Genomic DNA, 16,696 nt, shown 5'->3' on the forward strand with positions numbered 1-16,696 from the left:
ATGTTTCTTTAGGAGTCTTCCACAGAAAATAGAACTCCTGAGTTTTTCTTTAAAACTGGGTTCACTCCTAGCCTTCTTTATTTCATGAAAGGCCTCTCCTGGCACTCAGCTGATAAGCCTGAAAGACCAGGAATTTAGGAGTCAGCCTTGATTTCCTCCTCTTGTACCCACCCCTTCACCAGTATAATCAATCATCGCCAAGCTTATTAATTCTGTCTCCAAAACATGCCTTAAATTGGTCTACTTTTTCCATTGCCATCACACTGGTTTTATTTTTCTCATCTGTCACTTGGAACTGCTACCATAGCTTTTGTGGTAGGTGGTATAATGCTTCTCTTCCTATCCCCCCAAAGATGTGTACCCTTTAATCCCCAGAATCTGTGAATATGTTACCTTACATGGCAAAAGGGACTTGGCCAATGTGATTAAGGGTATGGACCTTCAGTTGGTGAGATTATCCTGCATTATCTGGGTGGGCCCTACCTAATTCACATGTGTCCTTAAAAGCGAAGATTATTTTTTGGTTGAGTCACAGACATGCACTGAAAGAAAGAGGAGACATATGAAGCATGAGAAAGACTCAGCCCACTGTTGCTGGCTTTGGAGAGGAACGCTACCACACACCAAGGAATGCGGGGGGCTTCTAGAAGCTGAGAATGGCCTAAGCTTACAGCCAACAAGAAAACAGAGACCTCAGTTCTACAATCTGAGAGAACAGAGTTCTGCCAACAACCCAAATGAGCAAGTAATCAATTCACCTCTAGAGCCTCTAGAAAGGAATGGAGTCCTGCTGATTTTAGCTCAGCGAGACCCATGTCAGACATTAGACCTTCAGAACTGTAGGATAATAAGTTTCTATTGTTTCAGCCACCAAGTTTCTGAATAATTTAGTTCAGCAGCAGTTGAAAACTAATACAGCTTCTTATTCTTCCTAAGTATTTTCTTGGCTTTCCAAACCGTTCCTCGCAGGACAGCCAGAGTGACCCTTTAAAAAACCAATTCCATCTATTCCATCTATCAAGACTTCCTAGTTTAAATTTCTTTCCATTCTACTTAGAATAAAATCCAAGCTCTTCTTTGTGGCCCTGGAGCCCTGCATGATCTGGCCCCTGCCAATCTCTCCAGTCCCCCCCCAAGAAGTCGTTCCTGCTCTTGCGCCTCCCTGGCCTTTTTATTCTCTGAGCTTGTTATCAGTTTCACACCCTGGGGTTTTCACAGATGCTGGTATTTTGCTTGGAATGCCTTCCTCTGTTCTTCACGTGCCCTTCTCACTCTTCAAATGTTAACTTAAGTGACAATAATTATATGAGGATCTCATAAATTATATTAGTATCACTTAAGATACTATGATATCTTGATATATTATTATATTAGAGAGGCCTTTTTTCATCGTCTTATCTAAATATGCCCCCTTGTCATTATTTTATATTAAAAAACCTATTTATTTCCTTCACGGCACTTTTTTCAACTTGGAATCATATATCTGTTTATTTGTTGCTTATCTTGTCTATCTATGCTTATTCTTGTATCCCAAATATCCAGCGCACTGGATATCTGGCATATAGTAGATGCTCAATAAATAGTTGTTTTTTTTTTTGATTGACTAAATGGCTATTGCTTCCATATGTTTGTAGACATTTTTTCCAGGGAAATGGTGTTATGGTAAATTAAGCTTTGGAAATTTGAAATTAAAGTTAAAAAGATTTTTTTTACTGCAGGACTTTTCTGAGGTTTTAATTTGCTAATGTATTATCCATTGCTAATGGATCACAAGTCTCTAAATGGGGGCTATTGTTTATAGCTTTCCTCCTACTTATTTGACCTGGAACTTCTTTTTTGAAGGGGGTACCTCTTAGGACTGTTCTGTGATATGTGATTTGGTGAATGACAATATAGTTCAAGGTCCTTGTTTTCTACACAAGGACACCATGGCCCAGGAAGATTCAATGACTTGTCTAGGGTTATACTGGGAGTTTTTGTAGCAGTCAGGCCTTTCACGAAAGTCTAAACACTTAAGAATGTCTATAGCATCTTTAAATGATTAGCTGAACCAACAGAGAAAGTTACGTTTGGAGTAAAATTACAGACGAGAGTTTAGAGCAGACCGTATCAAGGAATTGGCCTCCTTTGGAAATTGCCATTTTTGATACAAATACCACAACAGAGAAAAAGTTATTCAGACCCCATCGTTTAAAAATGCTACCACACCCCCTACCCATGCCCAGATCAAAACAAAAATTTATACAATTTAGTTTGCCCCAACTGCTTGGGATATAAAGGAATCATGCAAGAGGCATACAGCAAAGTCTGGCTTTTATTTACTTACCTGATTGCTATGTTATTGTATAAATTCTTGTGTGGAAATTCTGAGTGTCTGCAAGTAAAATCTGTAGGTTCACTCTCAACATAGGGAATCGTGTGTGATTAAGTACCTGGCTTTGGAGTCCTACAGCTGTAGGCTAGAAACCTTTCTCCATCCCTTACCACCTGCGTGACATTTAGCACATCATGCCAAACCTCTCCAAGTCTCTGTTTTGTTATCTGCAAATAGGAATAACAGTAATACCACCTCATAGGGTTATGGAGATGAGATGATGCATGTAAAGAGCTTGGCACATTGTCTGGCACCAGCAAACCCTTGTAAATGTTAGTATTTTTAGGAGAAAGGCATTAGGTGTGCCACTGATAAGTGTTTGAGGGATTGGTGAAAATACTGAGATGGGTTCCAAGGTTGCTCAATGAGGTCCATTGATTGATTCAGGATTTTCTTGTTAAGACTGTGCTGGATTTGCAAAGCATGCCTTCTGCCTTGGTCTTGAAAAATATCAACTAAGAAAAAATAGAGTCCACCTAAAATTTCTATCTAGTTCGCTTCTTGACCGCTTAGGATTTTGCCTGTGGATCTGGGGTAAGATTGTCTGACCTAATGCAGCATAAACACACATCGGCCATGATTTAATGACAAGCAGCATAGTTAACACCTTGTATTACTAAGGGGTTTACATGGTATGCTTGGCAAAACAACCATTCGTTTGACATTTTGAGGCTGGTTTTTCAGCTGCGTAAGGGCAGATGTACAGTACCTTTACTAGGGCTAGAGAAGTTCTCCTAAGGCATGGTCTTTCTAGGATCTGTTGAATGCTCAGGGTGGTTAGTGATGTCTCTCTATTTTGGCAGGTTGAAACTTGAACATTTCCAAATCCTGTGGGAACTCTGCTAGTCGTTCAGCCCACAGCTCCCCTGTAGTTGTTCTTTCCCTGGCTTTTAGAGTCTTGTCTGTGCATCAAAGACTCAAGGAGGCCCCTGCGTAGATGTCTGGAACTTCTATTTATTCCTTTCTAGCACCTTTCTCAACTTGGAATTATGTATTTGTGCAAATTACATAGCCCCTTTCTCTCCAGTATCGTGCCCCATGAATTCCAGCTGCCTCCATGGCCCTGAATTCTGACCTGTTTCCTCAGCACCGTACCCTGACATCTGTAAAGCACTTCCAGGCTCAACTTGTTTGTTTCCCTTCTCTCAGGGATCAGATTTTGCCTGTTGGCCAACATCTGAAAATAGTTATTTCCTATGTCTTGTCAAGTTTTATAGTTGTTTAAGAGGATAGGTTTCTCTGTTGTGGCCAGAAGTGGAAGTCCTTCCCCACTTTTAGTTATTATTACTTTACCATAGGGCCTCTACCTTGAAGAATCCCCACCCCCCTTTCCCCAGTACTGTAGTGGTGGGGAATTTGCTCTTACACCATACGCTCTTGTGAAGTTTCTCTCACACTGAGGCCTTGAGTAGGACACATGGGGATGGATCAGAGAATCAGCCTATCATCAGGGAACAAAACAAAATAAACTATCAGGAACTGAAACAGTATTTGCAGCTGTATGCTTGATATATCTAGCACACAGCTACAAGTACTGAGATTCTAGACCATACACATGATAGTATTTTGGCCTATGTGATGGGTTCATTTCTGAACTCATTTCTAATCAAACTTGATTTTATTGGTTATTTATATTGGTTATGTTGGTTTTAATTGGAATCACTGGAATCTATGCTCATTTCCATGATCTTAAGCTAGAAAGAACTGAATTTATCAGGAAAGGACCTGGCTTTCCTATATTGGAAAAATCCTTCCAGGCACAGGGTCATGCAAGAACTCTTATTTTCTTTAGTCATATAAGCACATTAATTATGATGAAATGAGCTAATTTCTGGCTGGGAGGAGAAAAGATGGCGGAGGAGTAGGGGACCCTATTTCAACCAGTCCCCTGAATTGAGCTGGATATGCCAATTTCTTCGATATAATTTGAAGTGAGAAATAATCACATATTGGATTCTTTCATAAAGAAGTACCAACGAGAATGGGCTCTTTCTTCCTATAATATAACTAGGTGAAGAAAAATACAATAAAATATGATTTAAAGGGCTCAGAGGCTTTCAGTCATCTTTTTGCTTAATATATAAAAGATAATATAAAAATTGAAAAAAATTCAAGAAAAATAATTAGTTTGTTTTTCTTCTTCATAGGTGGTAGGGACCCACTGGTGAGAAGATGTTCATTAGTAAGTTTTTGCTACAAAGAATGTTTGCTGGCATCGGTGAAGAATGTTTATCTTTGCTTGCAAATGATAGTGCCTGTATCATGAATAACTATGAGAACACAAAAGGAAAACTTCCAAATTTAAATTTGCACATTTATTGCAGTTCCATATTTCAAGTGTCTAATGCCTATTAATTCAGATGCCATGATTTTCTTTTCTTCTCCATGATCATTTTTACTTGGATAACTTTGGAAAAGCTTTTGAAAGAAGATGAAACGTCTTTGTTTTATGACTGGTCTGTGGATTTACTGACTCTAGGCTTCTTCAGGCCCTTGAACTTTGAGAATTTCCTATCCATTTGTAACTTCAAATAATCTTTAAAAAACAAACTACTTTGATATTTCCTTTTTATTCTTTTGAGTGTGTAACTTTATTATGCTAATTGTCTGTATAGTAATATTGTACAATCATCTTATGAAGACGACAGAGTGGTTGATATTATCCTGCTTCTACAGCGGAGAAATCAGAGGTATAGAAGGATTTTGTGATTCCCCCTAGTGTCACTCACTGACAATTAAGTGTTACGGCCAGAACTGGGACTAAAGACTAGAGTCTAGCAGGATAAGCACTGGTTGAACAGGAGCAGGGGACCTAATTGTGGTTGCAATCTTGTCCTCAGTTTAGGCTAATTCCTTATCTGGGCCTCATATTCTTCATTTGTAAAATGCTGGGGTGGAATAGGTGAGCTCTCGGGTTCTTCCAGCTCTGAAATTTTATGGTCATTTGACTCCCTTTGGCTTTTCTCCCGGAGTGCACTGCTTCCTTTAGCTTTTATCTGGATATACCCAGATTATGTTTGATTTGCAGTTCTTCACTTCTGCTTGTGCCCTAATATATTATTTTGCCTTTAAGTAGTGTTTCTGAAGAGGTTTTTTTTTTTTTTTTAAAGGCATCCAGCTACCTAGCATACATTTACTTTGCGATTTAGACATAATCTGGTTGATTTTCTCATTCCTCTTTTAACATTTAATTATTGTGTTATATGGTACTTTTATTGCAAATTTACCTATGCTTATGTAGTTCAACTAAAGTATGGAAAAAGCCATCACTGTATTTTCAAATAAGGTGGCCTTCAAATAATCACATTGTTTGGCTTCATTGTTAAACATTTCTGTGACCTTGGGCCTTTTTATAATGTAATGAGGGAGGGTTATCAATAACTTACCTTCCTCACAAAGATATGGTAATAGAATAGAAAACTAAATAATACTTATTTCCATGATTGTTTTACACTTCTGACCTTAAGGATATTAAGGTTGAAGCATTTAAAGATAAAATATGTGCTTCAAAGTCTTCAAAATAATTTAAAAGTAGATTTTTAAAATAATGAAATTCAAAGACTGTTGGACCTTTCCAACTGGGTTATGAAATGCATACCAAAGTTTGGACTTTTTGGAGCCCACTTCCGTACTTTTCCGTGACTGATAAGTCTATAATTTGCTACTAAAATGTTGTGATTTCAGTTTCAGAAAGTTGAGCTATAAATTGCTGAGATCTGGGATAAATGGCCAATTATATTAGAACAAATGTCTATTGTTTTATTCAGGGAGGAGGAGAGTTCACTGTACTACTTACTTAGAGTGATTATTTCAAATTTAATTCCAGAAGAAAAAGTCCATGCCACATTTGTGGAAATGGTTAAGTGACCACAGGAACGAAGAATTCAGGGATGATTTAGTGCAGATCATCATGAAGGCTTCCTGGCATGTGCATTTTAAACAGTACTGTGTTGTCTTCAAGTTTGCCAAAGTGTAATCTGTGAGCAATTGAGGCAAAATCAAAATCAGAAACCTAGGAGAGTAATATTGTTTTGGAATTGTCAGGCAAAAGACCTTGGTTTGGGTTGTTACGTCTGGAACCAAAATGTCACATGTGGCATACATCATTTGAAGTTTATTATTTTAACCTTAGACCTCCCTGTTGAAAATTTATGCTATTCAGTGCTTGCATTCCAGTATAATAATTTCTATTCTATTTTACGCGAGTCTGTGCCAGCTACATGGTGAGCATGGCAAAACCAAAGCTTGGATGGCTGGAGGGCCCCCTCCAGGGTTCCACTCTTGCTGGCACTGCCAAACCCAATAGATTCGAGGGGGTGCTCAAAAATTAAGGCATGGCACCAGGTAATTAAAGCCATTCCCTACACATCTGGAAGAAAACCCAATCTAGTCACACTCTCTGCTGAAAAAAGAAATCATCCCATGCTATTGCCAGGAGTTGCAGGAAAGTAAAAGTGGTGTTGTTTTACGTTTACAGAAGCATTTAACATTTTCATGGACAGACTTAAAACTTGTGGTTACGAAGTGTGAAATTCTTATTAAAATTCCTCATAAAATCAACAGAACACATATCTAGCGATTGTTCCAAGGCCTGCTTTCCTTCCATTTGTACACTGTTGCAATGATCCCACTGATCCATTCTATTCTCCATAGCAAACAAACCTATCCCACTTTCCCATTCATTGGTTGACTTGCTCTAGCCAGGAAATTTTTAATTGTTTGTCATTCAAGGTAAGTTCACCCTCAGTGCTATGGCCTCCTTCATGCTGGCATGAGGCAAACTGTCCTCTGGGATTAAGATGTAGTGAACTTGGGCTGGTCATGACCCCAGTAGAAGAGATAGAGATGATGACAGACAGTGTATATTTTTGCTTTTAAATCTAAACAAACATTTATAGATTGAGAATTTGATACCATTCCTTGTGCAGAATTTGAACCTTCCACATGCAGTTCAAAATTAACTTGCCAGCAATGGATTATATGTCCTCCAAAGTTGCATTTCATTTTCAGGGATAATAATAACATAGCACTCTACTGTGTGTAAGGTGTTTTTATTATCATGTTTACTGTTATAGTATTAGCTTATGGGGCAGATGGGGTAGGAATTATTTCCCCCATTTTGAAAATGAGGATCCTGAGGCTCAGAGAAGTTAATTGATTTATCCAAGGTCATACAGCTTGTAAGAATAGGACTAGCTCTCAAACAGGTCTTCTGACTCCATATCCTATGTTCTTTCCATTAGCATGTGGTGCCTCTTATGTTTCTTATGCCTTCTTCTCACCAAAAATTTTACTTTGGACAAGTTTTCAAAGCAATTTTGATGGTATGCATTCAAATGCTGTTGACATGGAGCGGGCAGCATGGAAATGAGCAGCTTCTCAATCAGGACAGTGCTTGTCATCTTAGAACCCCAGGACTGCTGAAGATCAGTGTGAAATGGTTTCATCCTTCTCTACCTGTCTAAGCATGGCAATTTGCTTATTCCTCAACTGCAGCATACATTTCTGTCTTACAATATAGGTAGTCACTTGAATGTATATTTCTAAATCTCAAATATAAGCTCCTGATGCTCAGTTGCCATCACATTCATCTTTGTATGAATATGTACCTTGCCCAATGTCTTCCATGAAGTAAATGCTCAATGAATGTTCACTAAAAGAAACTGAAGATGATAGAGCAGGATTCAAAGAGTCCAAGTGTAGTTCTCTGTATGATCTATATCAGTGCTGTCCAATATAACTTTCTGCAATGATGAAAATGCTTCATATTTGGGCTGTCCAAGACGATAGCCACTAATGGCTAGTGTGGTTGGGGAATGGAGTTTTCAATGTTATTTAAAGTAATTTAAATTTAAGAGCTGCATGTGGCTGATGCTTACCATATCAGACAGCACAGCTCTAAAATTTCCTATGTTTGAACTTTGTCAGATCCCTAAAATCTGATTTTATTTAGGTCCTTCCATACTCTAGTGGTTCTCACTATGTTTTTGATGAGGCCACACAGCCAGCCTTGGGCAAGAGGAAGAAGGGGTGGGTGGAGATTTTCTCTTGCACCTAAGGTAGGAGGCTTTTCTCCAACTTGAGGCCCTGGGGAGAAGCTGGTGCTAGTCTTGAGTGTTTTCTGGTAAGCATGAGTGACTTGTTTCTTGGAGTTGCAAAGGGTTAGCAGGGCCTCTAGAAGGCGACACAGTGGGGATTTCTCAGTTCTAGAGGCTCAATGATACTTAGTCTGGGCCTGTAGGAGAGAAAAGCTCTACTGTTTTCTAAGAAAAGCAAATCTGCAGTCAGGAGAAAGAGGAGGGCAGGAGGCTAATGCTTGTTAATCAGATTTCCTCACAGATAGTCTGAGTGGTGTTCCATTTGGGTTAGAATCTTTAGGTTCTGTCTTTCTCCTTAACATGGAAGGCTGTATACATCACCCTTAACCATTAAGTTTTGCATGTCTTCTAGCTGTGAAACTTCTAAATTCCTATTCTGAAATTGTTAGCTTGGAATTAATGAAACAAACAAACAAATAAACAAAAAAACAAAAAAACCTCTCTCCCCTCTCCCCCCCCCCCCCCCCCATAGCAATAGCAGAACCTGCCCAGGAAGAGATAAATGCTCTTCATGCAGGGTGGACCCTTTTGATCTCAGTAGCTTCTAAGAACCCCCATTCTTCATACTGAGGCTTCTGCTAACTGCTCTGGAGGAGGCAAAAGGTTAAACAGAGAGCTAGGCAGGAGTGAAATGGCAGCCAAGTGGGAGAGCTCAAGGTGGGCCCTTGAACAGATGTCTATGTGTTATGTGACTCAGGGCACACGTCCTTTCTTAGGATGTAGACAGTGTTAGAAAGGCAGATTTTGGGGATCCTTGGGCTCTATTAGAAGTGAAACAAATATTTAGAAGAAGATGAAATATTTAGAAAATGCATTGTTAATAGTGATGTACTCATAGGTAGCTGCAAAAGCTACCTACTATAAATGAATACTAAATTTTAGGACTAGAACTGTAGAGCTAAGGATTTGAAATGTTATTTGTTAAGGAACACAAGAATAACTATTGTGATTCAAAGAGCAGGATTTGCCTCCAGAAGCTTGATATCTAAGGCTGACAAAACCAGCAGATAGTAATAGTCTGTATTGTGTATGAAACTGGCATTTCAAAATATGTTCTTCCTCCTTAAAAAAATATGTTCAGATTAACATTTTAACTTTCTTTCCTTTTCTAGTAGAGGTGGGAGCTAAGAATTATCTGTCCCTTTAGGCATAGGACAAAGCAAAGGACAGAGAGTGAAGTGACCTGCCTAAACTCACAGGGCAATCATGTCTCTATCTACACTGACATTTGAACAGGAAACATCAAACCAGGAGCCATCACGCTGGCCTTTCTCCTCAGGAGTAAGATGGTAGCTCTAATCTCCTCGCAGATGTAAGGGAACTTGTTTATGTAGAATATATAAATAAATGTGTAAAGAAGAACAAGAGACCTGGTAAGTAATTTAAAGCTGTTGGAGAGAAGACAAATTAGCTCTGACTTTGGTTCTGATTTCCTGAACTGTTTTCTTTTTTTTTAAGATTTATTTATTTATTTTAGAGAGAGAGAGAGCGTGCACATGGGGGGTGGGCAGAGGGAGAGGGAGAGAGAAACTTAAGACTCTGTGCTGAGCTTGGAGCCAGACTTGGGGCTCGATCTCATGAGCCTGAGGTCACAATGTGAGCTGAAACCAAGAGTCGGACAAAACTGACTGTGCCACCCAGGTACCCCATTTTTTTCCCCATATTTTATATTTGGGGAGGTGGGCAGGGAGATGAGTTAAATGGGTAATGGGATTAAGTAGGGCACTTATAGTGATTAGTACTGGGTGTTGTATGTAAGTGATGAATCATTAAATTCTACAACTACAACTAATACTACACTGTATGTTAATTACTGAAATTTAAATAAAAACTTGGAAAAAAGATTTTATTTTTAAGTAATCTCTACACACTATGTGGGACTCGAATTTACAACCCTAAGATCAAGAGTCACATGCTCTACCAAATGAACCAGCCAGATGCCCCTGTTTTGTTTTTATTTTAAATAAACTTTTTGTTTGGGAATAATTTAAAATGTACAGAAAAACTGTAAAGATAATACAGAGAGTTTCCATATAATCTTCATCCAGTTTCCCCTAATAATAACATTTTACATTTGATTTCTTGAGTTTTGTAGTAATTTTATATGCATGTGTACCCCTTAAATAGGGTCTTGTTTACAAGTGGGTTTGTTTCTATCACTTTCCTGTAGTATTTTTGTAAAATCTACTGCTAAGATAGAATACCCTACATGAAGATTCAATGGTTAAACACTGAACATTTTTATCATAAACTCATTGCTGGAGAAAGGGGAAGGAAGAAGAATATTTGATAGTGTGACAAGAGAAATAACTTTTGAATAAAGGAGAGCCTTTTCAGATAGCTCTCAGGTTGGAAGGTACTTTTTCCTCTCAGGAACCACTAAGGCTTTACACTGAGCAATACTGAGATGATAATGAATTTTGAAGTTTTCATGATATTTTATAGAATAAGTACTGAAGGAGATCTGCATTTCCCAAAGTTCTTGGGTTTGTTCTATAGTAAACAGAAACAGAATTAACTGAGGACTACAAAAATTTGGTTGATAATGATGCTCAACTTTAAAGTTGGAACTTTGAGCAATTGCAGACTGAGCAAGAAATTTCTTCAGTGCTCACCGGAAGTGAATTGTAGATCAGTGCCAAAGATATGAAAGTACATGGGATCCAGGGAGAAAACCAGTATACTATTGAGCAGTGCCATTGATGAAGAGCACCTGGGAAGGACCAGGCCAGGTTTCTCTAGTCATTTAGTGAAGAGTGATTGACACAATATTGTACTAATACTACAGTTACATTTATTTATTATTTGAGTTTGTTGAATTTCCATTAATCTTTAAAGTTACTATGGAAGGAACTATATGAATTTTCCAATATGTGACCATTTTGAGCCACAAAAATGTCACATTCAGTCATTCACCCTGATACCTAGTAAACTATATGTGGTTAATAACAAAAATTTTCACTTGGTTTCACTTTATATTTTGTTGTTCTTTGAGCTTGGAAGTAAAGAACAACTGTTACAGCCTAGGAAAACCCAACTGACATTTGCTATGAAAATACCTAGAATGGGCAGCAGATGAGCACACTGACAAAACGCACTCTTCCTCTGTGCCAGATCCTGAACACTTCCACAGTCACCATTTTTATACTTTATTCCCAGCATCGAATTGGTTCTGTGTATTTAGATTGGTGAATTTTACAGATTTAGTAGTACTCACCATCCTCCCCCCACCCCCATCTAGAAGGTGTATCTGAAGATGATTGTTGATCATCATATTTAATTTTCAACCATAAGGTGGCATCATATCACATTTTATGCCAAAGAAGGAGGCTGTTTCTCTGTTCACTGAAATGACTAATGCTCTGCACATGTCCTTGAGTTGTGGGTGCAACATGTTATTGAATTTTGAAGTTTATAAGCAAATATTAGAAGCTGGCATCTTCATCTAGGAGTTTAACTTTTTTTTCTTATATTTGATCTTTTTATATTATGGCCGAGAAGTTAGTAATAGAAGAAACTATTACTATATTAACTAATACTATGTTTTACCTCATTAAAATATGTAAGGCAGTTTCTTGCATATATAGAAGCTTCTCAAAAATATTCATTGCATGATTAAATTAAAATATTCCTTTAATAGGCCTACCCTCAGGAATTCATTTTCTCATTTGTCAAGTTGAATTTACAGCACACTTTTATTGCTATGACCCATTTCTTACCAGAATAAGAAGCTTATTTTCATGGAGAAGTTAAACCCAACTGTACACATTTAATTTCCCTACTACCCTTTAAAAATACATTGCTTTTTTTAAAGCATACTTTTTTTTAAACTTAATTAGAAATGCCCAGGACTTGCAAATTACATAAATCTGCTGGTTTACTTTCTCTAGTTGCTTGACAGAAAATTCTGGTTTCATTTTGAAAAACCGAGTAAAAATTTTGTTTCATCTTTCTCCAGAGAAACTTTTTGTACCTTCGTAGAAAACACTGTAAATGCTTTCCACATAAAACCTCCCTTTCTTCAGATGAAGTGATTTTGTTCTTGGAACTCTTTGTTTATAGTTTTGTGGGAAGTTGGTGCCACTTGGCCTGCAGGGAACACTCCCACAAGGTGTGTTGCGGGGCACCTTAGAAGTCTAGTTAGGAATTCAGAGATTGCAGTAATAAGACTTTGGTCTCAACATTTCTCCACTTGGAGCCCTTTATCATACTGACTGACTATGATCCCACAGCAACAGATTGAAAGTGAAAAAGTGTTAACCATTAACAAACAACAACTCTGTATATATAACCAGCTAGAAGGATGTTTCTATTAAATCGATTGATTTCATGAGTTGAGGTTTGGCTGTAACCTAGATATTAAATCTCCCCCTACCCCCCAAGTTAGAGCTCTGCTTTAAAAATAACCATACTGTATTTCTCTCTGCTATCAATAACGTAGGCATTTTACCCTTAATATTTTCCTCTTAGAGCCAAAGTGAAAAGTCAAGGTGAAATAAAGTAAAAAGTCAAAGTGAAACATGTAGGGTGATGTGAAACAGGGTAAGGGGATGTTCCAAAGAGGGTTAAGAAAGGCATGTCCGAGAACAGGATTTTGGTTTAAGCCGAAGAATGGAGTCAGAGCCAGCTCTGTAAATGTGGCCTTGATTTGGGTGGGTAGAAGATAGGATGGTAATGTCTCGGGAGAATATTCGGGGAAGTGACTAGCCTGTGTGAAGGCTCTGTGTTGGGAAAGAGCTTCGCATGTAATGGAGAGAAGAAATAGAAAATAAGGACTCTGTGGCTAGAGCAAGGGGGCTGGGGAGAGGGTGCTGGGAGTGGGGTAAAGTGAATTAGAGAGGTATGCTAGGGCCACAGTAAGGACTCTTGGATGCAATGGGAAGCAAGTGAAGTGTTAATTAGGGAAATTACCTGATCTTATTTACATTTTAAAAAGATCATTCTGGTTCATCAACAGTGGAATAGAAAAATAAGTTGTGATATATTTATACAATGGAATGTTAAATAGTAAGGAGAATGAACAATTTGTTGCTACCCACGATAGCATGAAACAACACACCAGCTCAAATATAAGATTGAGAGGGGGAAAGCCAAGCAAGAAAGGATGCATTGTATGAGTTCATTTATGTGAATATTCTATTTCTTGATTTGGGCACTGGTTACATGGATGTGTTCAGTTTGCAAAAATTCATCAAATTGTACATTCATGATTTGTGCACTTTTATGTGTATATGTTAAGCTTAAAAAGTGTTAAAAAAAAAGGATCACTCTGGCTTCAGTAGAGGGAATCAATTATAGAAGAGAGTGATAGCAGGGGGACCATTAGGAGGCTACTGGAATTTTCCAGATGAAAGATGATGACTTCAACCAGGGTGGAGGTAGAAATGAGAAGTGGATAGGTTTTAGATCTAATTTGTATTATAGTATAGCATGAAATTGTTGATATTTGACCAATTTTGACCACCTCAAATGTGACAATTTCTATGATTCAAACTACTAGGAATAGATTGTAGTGGCATCCTTGACTTGTTATTGTTTCTCTGTGAGGTATGCGAACTCTTGGTTTTATATATCTTTGTGACGTTAAGAATAAACACTTAGGGTTTTGCTTGATAACAGATACTGAGTTTTAGTGGTTCCCTTATATTCAATAACTACATTACTCTATGATGAGTTATAGGTTTTTTCTATATTCTCTATACTAGGATTTAGTATCGAAACTAGTAGTGCTTAATGTAACTGACTATTTAACTAACATATTAGTATTAGGTCCTACTTTGCTGTAAAGATTGTGAAGACAGGTAAAATCTTACTTTATTTTCAAAGTCAGGAGTTAACTGTTTATGCCATGATATAAAGTATAAATTGTATTTGAACATATGGATGTTAAATACCAGGTTGATCAGCTTCGCTCCCTCCACTCAATAACTAAGGTAGTTTTTGGTGTCTGTTTATATAGCCTTGTGTGGGTTGTCAGATTTCTGAAGAGAAGCATGGATCAAGAGGCCCCTGACTGGTACAGTAAGGGTTCTGTAAGTTGTGAACACTGAGGTGTCTTAGCTGGGCTGCTGAGATATACAAAGACGGCTGCACAGTGAATTCTGACCCTGTAGCCCTTTCTATTGTAACTGAATCTTCAATTCATATCCATCAAATTGACATGTGATTAGTCTAAGGAGAAAACAACCTCGGAAATGGTGTACTGAAAGTAATTTACTCCTTCATCTGTCACGTTCTCAAATGGTCTACATTTGAGCAAAGCTGTGGGAATATAATACCCATATTCTGAAAGTTGAGAGGGTTTAGGGAAAGGTGTTTTAATTTTATTCTTTTTCTCTTAACATATATATATATATTTCACACAAACATATAAAGTAAAAGTGGAAGAGGCACATGACATTTGATATATACATTTTATTTTTTCACCAGCTTTGAATTCATTTCCTCATATCAGAAAAGCACGCCTCTGGTTAGTATTAGATTTTCTGAATGTACAGATGGAAAATAGTTAACGGAAATCACCTCAAGTAGATTTATTTTGCATTGTGCTTCACTGAGTACAGGAGTCATCTAGAAGTTTCTAATTTTTTTCCCTGGAGACCATCACAAAACGCAGTCCCAAAAAGAGGGGTGGGGTGGATGGGGAAACGATCTGCAAACGCATGCTTGAAAGATGCCCTTTCCTGCCTAGTTACAGAATGAAATCGATATCAACCTCCAGATTTGTTGACCTGTTGGTGAGATGGAAACTAAAATGTGAAAAAAAATGAAAGTTTTCCTTGATGATAGATTTTTTTCCCCCTCTTTCAGATGCAGCTAGTGTGAACAATCTAATGACTAGAAAGATCTTCAGACCTCTATATAGTGTTGAAGATTGTCATGTTGAGAAGGGGCATGCTTTCCCTATATCATTGTGCCTTAATCTTCTTAGATTTTTCTACAAAGAAATCATATTAATCAAATCTCCTTTCTGCTATATGAAAGGTGCAGGCTGACTAATGCTCGACTTTGGGTGAAATTGGATATGGAAGAAAATCCTGACTTGAAATAATAGCAGACTTTCTATAATCTTGTGTTGCCGGAGTCTTAGTTCAGGACTGTAATTTCCAGCTCAGGTTTTGTGAAATCTGAGTCTTGCCAACAAGCCCAAGAGGTACTGCACACTTCTGAGAGTTAAAAAAAAAAAAAAAAAAAAAAAAAAAAAAAAAAAGCACACATCTCACAAAAAAAAAAAAAAAAAAAAAAAAAAAAAGAAAAACAAAACCAACCTCTACCCCAAAAAACCAAAAACAACACAAAAACAAAAAAAACAATTTGAGTGTATTTAAACACAAAAAGAAATATTTGCTTTAAAAAGGTTTAGCAGTAGGTTTTATGTATGTATCTTCAAATCAAATAAAGAGCAGCAATTGTATGTTGCAAGTAAAAAAAGCAGAAATTGCTGTTCATGATTTGCTGGTTATAAAAAGGTAAAATGTATCTAGCATGTAAACTGACTTTTTTTTTTTTTTATTATGTTATGTTAGTCACCATACAATACATCATTAGTTTTTGACATGGTGATCCACGATCCAAGGTTTTTGTATAACACCCAGTGCTCCATGCAGTACGTGCCCTCCTTAATACCCATTACCGGACTAACCAATCCCCCCTCCCCCCTCCCCTCCAAAACCCTGTTTGTTTCTCAGAGTCCATAGTCTCTCATGGTTCATCTCTCCCTCCAATTCCCTCCCCGCCCCCATTTTTCCCTTCCTTCTCCTAATGTCCTCCATGCTATTCCTTATGTTCCACAAATAAGTGAAACCATATGATAATTGACTTTCTCTGCTTGACTTATTTCACTTAGCATAATCTCCTCCAGTCCCATCCACGTTGATGTAAAAGTTGGGTATTCATCCTTTCTGATGGCTGAGTAATATTCCATTGTATATATGGACCACATCTTCTTTATCCATTCATCTGTTGAAGGGCATCTTGGCTCTTTCCACAGTTTGGCTATTCCGGACATTGCTGCTATGAACATTGGGGTGCATATGGCCCTTCTTTTCACTACATCTGTGTCTTTGGGGTAAATACCCAGGAGTGCAATTGCTGGGTCATAGGGTAGCTCTATTTTTAATTTTTTGAGGCACCTCCACACTGTTTTCTGAAGTGGCTGTACCAACTTGCATTCCCACCAACAGTGTAAGAGGGTTCCCCTTTCTCCACAACCTCTCCAACATTT

Source organism: Phoca vitulina, unplaced genomic scaffold, assembly GCF_004348235.1.
Source record: "Phoca vitulina isolate PV1807 unplaced genomic scaffold, GSC_HSeal_1.0 scaffold4, whole genome shotgun sequence".
Taxonomy (NCBI): domain Eukaryota; kingdom Metazoa; phylum Chordata; class Mammalia; order Carnivora; family Phocidae; genus Phoca; species Phoca vitulina.